The sequence below is a fragment of the Octopus bimaculoides genome, chromosome 1 (assembly GCF_046866305.1).
Source record: "Octopus bimaculoides isolate indiv1 chromosome 1, ASM4686630v1, whole genome shotgun sequence".
NCBI classification, from domain to species: Eukaryota; Metazoa; Mollusca; class Cephalopoda; order Octopoda; family Octopodidae; genus Octopus; species Octopus bimaculoides.
Genome location: NC_142928.1, coordinates 138,326,154 through 138,335,301, shown reverse-complemented (window position 1 = coordinate 138,335,301; position 9,148 = coordinate 138,326,154). Strand labels below are relative to the sequence as shown.

The window sequence follows — 9,148 nt, the reverse complement described above, 5'->3', positions numbered from 1 at the left end:
TAGTGTACATCTTCATGTTCACTTGTGTGTATGTTTATCTATCTATCTATCTATCTATCTATCTATCTATCTATCTATCTATCTATCCATCTATCTATTTATCTATCTATCTATCTATCTATCTATCTATCTATCTATCTGTTTGCCTATTTATCTACCTGTGTGTGTGTGTGTATGTGTGCAGTCTCAGCCATGCAAACTATGCGCCGCATGTCCTATTATATAATCGGAAAATTAGATAAAATAGTTACTTTCTTGCAAAATATAATCCGTCCAGTTTTCGAAATATTCTGTCTCCTCTTCCCCTCTCTCAGTGACTAGTAAAAGCTTTGAGAAGGGTATGCAATGAGAATCCAGCATATGTTAGTTTGTCCTTCCTTCCTTCCCCCCCGCTTCTCTCTCTCTCTCTCTCTTAGTGAGATATGCTAAGACCGATAGCATATATATTTTGTACCCCTTCCTCTCTCTGTCAGTGATTCCACAAATTTATCATAGGAAGTAATGCATTCTGATAATAGCATGGCCCCCACCTCTCTATCTCTTTGTTAGCTGGTTCTGACCGGAACTAGAGCAGTTCTCAAGAACTGCTATAATTAGCCATAATTCTTGGAACAGCCTGGCGGTAAGTTTGAATCTTTTATCCAAAACATCTGTTTGCACTGTTATATTTTTGGAGTGTTCTGAAAACAAAAATATTTAATTTGACTAACGTCATTTTTCCGTTTTTTTTTTTTTAAATTTACTTACAATATACGCAGATGCTTACACGTGAGTTACTTTTTTCCAAATGAGTGAAATGTGTGTTATAAACGATATTTTGAGAAATAGTTTTTCGAAAAGAGACTTCGATGGAAAACAATTAATTATAAACGGTGGGTGACCAAAGAATTCGTATATTTAATCAGTAAATATGACAAAAAATGGAAAGTCATCTAGATACAGCTTCTATATTCACTGGTCTGTCAAACCAGTGATTTCTTATTTTTGTTAGAAGTATTCAGTGACATTTTTTCTTTTACTGACGTCTTATTTAATATCCAGAGTAAAAGTCATGACATAGTGTATTGTAAAGAGCAAATAGATAAAACTAGAACTGTACTCGAAAACAAACTTGATAATTTTTCAATCTTTTATGATATATTAGGGGGAAAATATGGAGTCGATGCAGGAATCGGAATTCAGAGATCCAAAAATATATCTATTGAGCCTCAACGACATTATTAGAATGCATTGTAACAAAATTATCAGTACAGTAGTTGACCAAATAAAAGCACGATATTCATCCTTAGAAGAGTTTAAATTCATGGAACTTTTGAATTTCAACAAAGTTGATGAATATTGCAAACAATTTCCTGTGGACTCTATACATTCTTTAAAAATCACTTATGGCAGATTTTTTGATGTAATTCGATTACAAAGTGAGCTCAATGTGACGTATTCAATGAAAGATTTTAAAAAGCGAAGTTAAGTCATTTAATGAGTTACATTTACAGCAGTGACCTTGTTGAAGCTATGCCAGAACTCTTCAATCTGTGCAAGTTGATTTTGACAATTCCGTCTACCACTGCTTCTGTAGAGCGATCCTTTTCTGCATTAAGTAGAATCAAAACATACCAAAGAAATGCGACAGGAGAAAGAAGACTGTCTGGGTTAGCACTAATGTCAATTGAAAAAGATTTATTACAACAATTGATGAAAAGAGAAGATTTCTATGAAAATGTGATAGATATATTTGCCCAGGAAGATCGAAGAATTGAATTAATTTATAAATGAGGTAAATAACATTTTAGAACCTTAAAAAAAGAATTAATATATTAAAGGGCATATATTACAGGTCTTGGTTAGTGTTTGTTATAATGTAAGGTTCGACCATCTTACATCAGTATTGTTTGGCAGGAGAAATGGTTCGACTTCTTCGTCACGCCTAACCTACATAGGTTTTCCTTTCTGTGCTGCTGGGTGTAGTCTATTTACGGCCGTAAATGTCTTGTTTCAATCTCAGAGATGTTGACTTCTGCCACAACAGTTTTGGGGGGCTTTTTATAATGTTGAATTTCACTGTCTTTCATTGTGTGTGTATTCATGTATATGAGTGTATTTTCAATGTGTGTGCGTGAGACGTAGTCTTTTAATATACGGAGTTCAGTAAGTCTCAGAACAGTCTGTTTGAGTATCGATAATTTTCCCAGAATTGACAAGTAGCATGATAAAACACCTGACTTGTTTACCAGGGCGTAACGATCTTAAAGCATGGCCATATAATGTAACTAAATGTGTTTTCTTAATTAAATCATTTCAATTTGATTCAGCTCAACCAATAGGTATAGGGGCTAATGCAGAATTGCACCCCTTTGAAAAACGAATTTTGTGAAAAAAAATTTTCTGATTCCTACCTTTAACAGAGATTCCGAATATGCAAAAATATTAACAGAATCCAATTTCATCTTTATTAAATTTCACTTATGATTTTTAGACTTTTTAAGGGAGAGTGAGGATGGGAAAGTACTGACGTTTCGAAGAGAGAGAAAAATACAAACAATACACTTATTTCAGGCTCATCTTTACAGAGCCATTTTTTATTCCCTGCTTATTCTAGGTCATACGGGGGTGATCGCATATTCAGAATCTCCCATATGTAAATTGTAGGAATACGAAAATTTATTTACTGAAAAATTGCGGTGGGGGGGGGGGGAGAAATTCATTGCATGCCCAACCCCGGAAGTCACCGCACGCCACTGGTATGTATGTATATATATATATATAACTTTGTGTGTGCATGTAAAATAAAATCGCTTTATATTGAAGTACAGATCACTGTCAAAATACTTTCTTTAAGCTGCCCTTGTCGGCGCGCTGCTATGGCACGTTATCTTAAAAGTAATATGACTTATTGATAGATCTACCAGAGTAGATCAGAGAGATTTTTCGTCGCTTTAAGTAAGCTTGAAAACCGCTTAAATAATCTTCAGATGAATTAGAAACAAAGCCCTGCGTTTCTCTTTCTTTCATTTTTATTTATTTATTTTGTTTTTTGCTTTTATTTTTTAATCACGTGGTAACGCAGTGTCCCTGATGGGTAGGAAAGAGGAAAGTATCTTCAAACCGGAGACCTGGCTCAAATACTTGAACAGAATGGACACCAAAGGTAGACTTCCAAGGTACACGGAGTGAGAAGGAGTGTAATTTTACTAAAAAATTGAAATTTTAGAAACTTTTTTCCTTACAGAATAATAATCCTTGTATTTTTTTGGTGTGAAATTTAAAAAAAAGTAGCTGAAAATATTGAAAAACGAAAAGAATGGATGGTGGAGAAATTTAAAGTTTGAAAAGTCGATTTTTAAATTTTTATTTATTTATTTATTGCATAATCTGAATCTCCGTTGCCAAAAAGGTTGGATTCCGTGGAAAAAAAATTTAAGAAATAAACCTGGATGGGGTGCGTAGTGTATCGTACACCTCTATCTATCAGGTGGTGGTCTTCAACCGGGTGCCGGATGAAGTCTCCCATTGAAGTTGGCTATGATGGGATTTGAACTCAAAACACAAAGCGCTCGAACAAATGCCGTGAAGCATTCGATCCGGCTTTTTTAAAGTCTTACCGTTCCTCCAATCTACTGTTCTGGGTTGGTACTTTATTAATCGATCCCGAAAGGATGAACGGAAAATATGATCTCGGTAAGATTTGAACTCGGAGCGCAGACTCTTGGAACATATGCAGCATAACATTCTTTCTGATGCCCTAACGAATCTGCCAATTCACCGTTTTATTAGTTTTTTAATGACAGGCAGACAAACAGAAAGATTGATAGATATAGATATAGATGTAGATATATACACGCATGTGTGTGTAAGTGTGCATATATATACATATATACGTATGTATGTGTATGCATATATATATATATATATGTCCACGTTAGTGGTCAACGTCATATATATATATATATATATATATATATATATATATATATATATAAGGAATAGAGAGAGAGAATATATATACACACACACACACACACACACACACATGTATATTCAATCAGCTATTTAGGTATTAATGGTAGGTGAAAATAATTAGTAGGGACTGAAATTCATATTCTGTTCTCTTAAGTCTGTTCATCGCTGTTTCTACAAAACTCGTCTCTATTTGTAAATCTCTTACTCTCTCTCTCGCACTCTCCCTCTCTCTCTCTCTCTCTCTCGCACACACACACACACACACTCACACACATACACACATATCACACACACACACACACACACACACACACACACATATATATATATATACATATACATATGCATATATATATTCACACACGAAAATATGCATATGTATGTGTATATATAAACGTATGCATGTTTGTACGTACGTACGTACGTATGTATGTATGTATGCATGTCCACTCAACTATTCAGGCATTAATTCATTTATTCAAGCAGACAATGCAAGAATCCATAAATGCTCCGTAAAAGCGGTCAAATATCAGCTGTATTGATGATGATGATGATGATGATGATGATGATGACAGCGACGACGACGACGGTTGCATCATTGAATTACAGTTTGCGCCAATTTCAAGTATGTTTAGAGACGTGTGCACACTGCCATCTGCCGGTAGACGTGCCAACCTCATTCAAATATACGAATTCATTCATTCATTTATTCATTTGTTCATTTACTCTTCTGACGATGAGTCACGGATACAGTCAAGCAATTAAAGGAATGCTGTTCATCGCAGTGAAAGCGTTGATATAGATTTGCCGCTTATGATCTAAGAAAAGATGAGACATTAGATACAGAATCAATGAAGGGCGGAGATCTGCTATTAAGGGAGATGGCGTTAGTACTGTTAGTGATGATAGAAGTGACCTTCAGGTTATGTATTTAATCACTGTGTTTTGTTCAGCAAATATTAACCATTTAATAATTTTCTTCTCAGGTAAATACAATTTGTAACAATTATATTGTCTCTTGTGTAACACAGTCAAAATAACTGAGGAGAATATTAGAAGTAGAATTAGAGAGAGGTAAATATTTGTTTCTGTTTTTATTAATATTTGACTAGTGTTATCTTAAAAAATATCGTTTAGGCAGCCATCTTTAAAAATAGCATTTTGGCATCGACATAAACGCTTGCCTATAATTTTATCTGTTACTTGCTTCAGTCATTGGACTACGGTCATGTGGGGCACTGCTTTGAAGAGCATAGGTGGAACAAAACGATCCCTGTACTTTTCCTTAGATCTGATATTTATTGCGTCGGCTAGTTTTGCCGAACTGCTAAGTTACGGGGACGTGAACAAACCACCACCGCTTGACAATCGGTGTTGGTGCGTTTGAGTTCCCCGTAACTTAGCGGTTCGACAGAAAAGTCTGATAGAATAAAAACCAGCCTTAAAAATAAGTACTGGAGTTCATTAATTCGATTAGAAAATATTTCAAGGCAGTACCCCAGCATGACCGGTGCCTAATATCTCAAACAGGATTAAAAAAAAAAAACTGTGGTTGTGTGGTAAGAAGCTTGCTTACCAACTACATGGTTCTTGGTTCAGTCCCACTGCATGGCACCTTTGCCAAGTGTCTTCTACTAACAGACTCGTGCCGACCAAAGCCTTGTGAGTGCATTTGGTAGACGGAAACTGAAAGAAGCTTGTCGCATATATGCGTGTGTGCGTGCGCGCGTATATATATATATATATATATATATGTTTGCGTCTTTCTGCTTCCCCCCCCCACCATCGCTTGACAACCGTCCTAGTAACTTAGTGGTTCAGCCCAAGAGATCGATAGAATAAGTACCAGGCTTGCAAAGAATAAGTCCTGGGGTCGATTAGTTCGACTAAAGGCGGTACTCCAGCATGGCCGCAGTCAAATGACAGAAACAAGTAAAAAGAATAAAAGTTTAAAAGGATAGCAATAAAGGGTTTTATGTAACTGACCTGACTGAAGCAAACTGCTCAGTCTCAGAGAATTTTAAGATTCTATCTGTAAACAGAGCACTAACTATCAATATGTTAATTAGATGCTGGTAATATATATTTACACTGAGCGCCCTCGGTTCGCTGAACGTTCGGACAAAACCACGTGAAGGAGTACACAGAAGAGGCAAAGTAAACAGATCTCACCATAGGACACCGGTTGATTATTTAATGCTTGTCAGCTATTGCAGATGGGGGACTAGCAGAGGTCAGCTAAGTGTGTTGTACTGTTATTTTAAGATATGTAAGACAAGGTTATAACACATTTCTTTTATTATTTTAATATAACCTTTACCCTTGTGGCAAATAAAAGACATCTTTATTTGAATATAATCTTACTGTTAATCCAGCCTTTCAAATGCACCTATAAATTTCAGTAGAAAACCTTTTGGATTAGATTGGATTCGATTCGATTCGATATATATGGTATATTACCTTCCTGTATGTACTCCTCGAGCAACAAGGCACTACCCTTCGTAACAAACCCCACCCCCATGTAATCTTTCTTTCTCGTTTAGCTATCACATGTCCAGACAGTATTTGTCTTGTCAAGTTAGTAAAACTCACATTAGTTATATTAACAAGCTTATCAAAGTTTAAATATTTGTATGTCAATTCGGTAATCTTAGATTTTTTGCTTCAGCTTTGTCATTTTATATATCACCGATAGGACCCTATGGAGGAGGTGCCTGAAGACTTTCCCTCACAACTCTCCCAGGGATGTGGGCGCTTTTTATCTATTCGTCTGGGTGGCGTATCTCTTTACATTCGTACTATCTCCAGTGCGGTGAACACTTCTTACCAGTAGCGACTTAAGGCATGGGTACACCGGGAAGTCACCCCAAAATTACCCCAGTTACTCACGAGTCTAGGAGTTCCAATGGTAAACTATGCATGCTGTGATTGTATATGTAGGGGCCGGTGCCTTGTTTTGCCTAGGGGTCTATGTAAGCATATATGCATATCTATTTATCTGTCTATCTATCTATCTATATCTATCTATACAATAGTTTTCTGCACAGTAACTGCCTGTCAAATTTCAATGTTTGCCGAAGTTGCCGCGCAGCGGACTCGAACTCTGTACTCATGTAGCTTACAAGACAAATTTCTTTCACAAAGTCATGCTTGCAGTGATGACGTATCTCGTGTCAACCAGAACAAATTTTAACGTAGAACATAAATAAGAAAACAGTCATATAGAAGTCTACTCTGCAATTATTTCGACTTCATACATTTAATGTATCCATAATTGCATTTGCTCAAATAAAGCTAAATGAAATTTCGGCGGCAAATTGAAAATAAATCTGTTCCTTTTTACATTATAAATACATTAACCGTACATTATACTGATGTGAAGCCAGTTAAGTGTTCGCTACTTTTATCATCCTGAAACGAAACAAATATTTGATTAAATAAATACATAGATTAACACCGCTCATGTGCAACGCGTTCTTTGTTGTTGTTTTTTTCTGGCATAGGAAAAGACCTATTTCTTTCTTTATTTTATTAAGAATGCTATAAGATTGGAACGTCAAAATAACTAATTCCTACAGGAATAAATCGTAGGAAAAAAATAATCTGCTCATGATTAGTATCCTGGAAATTTGGGTGAAAAAAGAAAGAAAGGAGATGATTTTGAAGATCAGTCTTCTGAACAAACAGCAGAAACAGATAATCCAGATTTAGCAGAACACAATTAATGCTTAAGTGTATATTTGTCAGGCTCTGAAGCTTTTGGGTTTGAGAATTTTTTTCTGTTACTCTTCTGGTGTCATAAAACAGTCGTTCTCAAGCTGGCGCAGTTATCCAGCCTATCGCTATTAATTTCTAATAAGCACACTGGCCATTTGCGACACCAGTGCATGGTTAGGCACTGAAATTCTAAGTATATCGCTAACGGAGGATTCGCTGCTATTTCCAGCTTTCGGGGGTTTACCATTGCCAAGGCCAAGGAAGGCCAAAATCACGTGATCTGGTAGTCTCGGCGGCGTCGATGGCTGTTGCTCATCCTCCGCTAGCTTATATGTACCATATATCTATATGAGAGGTTTTCCCATGGTAACTGTCGTAGTATTCTGTGTTTTAACGCAGCATCTACTAGTAAGTTGTGTTAAATATTACTTTTTGGTGAAATATTATTTTTGTAAACTTACCTCTATATTAATAAAAATATAGAATAGAGTGTGTAGCCAAGCACGGGGAAAAAAACAAACCAACACCGGTTGTCAAGCGGTAGAGAGGGAACAAACACAAACACAGACACATAAATATAAGTAGAGGCGTCGGGCTTCTTCCTTACAGTTTCCATTTATTAAGTTCATTCACAAGGAAATGGTTGGCTCGTAGCTACAGTTGTAAACACTTACCCAAGGTACCGAGCATTGCGACTGAACCCTAAACCACGTAGTTCCAAAGATACCTTCTTAACCACACATTCCTGCCTGTGCCTAAAAAGTGAAAAGAAAAAAAAAGTAACCTTTTAGGTTCTACCGAGACTTGAACTCGGATCGCTGGATTCAAAGTCCAGAGTGCTAACCATTACACCATAGAACCTCTTATTAATGTGTGGCGATTTTTTTACTTACTTTGTTGTTTCTTTGTGTAGCCGTTTCATGCTCATTTGCTGTTGTCATGTAAACTCTGAACGAACTGACATACGATCAAAAGAGTTTCAACCATGACCATTTCGCCATTATTGCATATCTAGGACAACTTCATTGTCCAAATATATAAGATAAAGACCGAAATACCTTCGGATTGACTTAACTGCAGTTATCTAGAGAGAGAGGGGGGAGAGAGAAAGAGAGAGTGGGAGGGAAAGAGAGAAAGAGAGAGGAGAAAGAAGAGAAAACCTGATGCATCATTGTCATCAATAGATGACCAAGTTAGGGATGCAAGTTGACAGAATCGTTAGCACCCCCGGGGCAAAATCCTTAGCGGTATTTCGTCGGTCTTCATGTTCTGAGATCAAATTTCGTCGAAGTCGATTTTTGTCTTTTAATCTTTTTGGGTCGGTAAAATGAGTACCAGTTGAGCACTGGGGTTGACGAAATCAGCTGACTTTGTACCAAAAAATGAAACTAATATGTGATCGAGTTATGAATACTAAGTTGGTGACTAAAGGTATACACCATGTTGGTGAAAGTAGGAAGTACTATCTGAGTAG

The 9,148-nt window shown here is 36.5% G+C and overlaps 1 non-coding gene across 1 annotated transcript; it reads right to left on the bottom strand.

Moving 5' to 3' along the window:
- Positions 1 to 8,463: 8,463 nt before the first annotated feature.
- Positions 8,464 to 8,535, bottom strand: Trnaq-uug (transfer RNA glutamine (anticodon UUG)). The gene has a single exon. It is a non-coding gene; the product is annotated as a tRNA-Gln (tRNA).
- Positions 8,536 to 9,148: the final 613 nt, after the last annotated feature.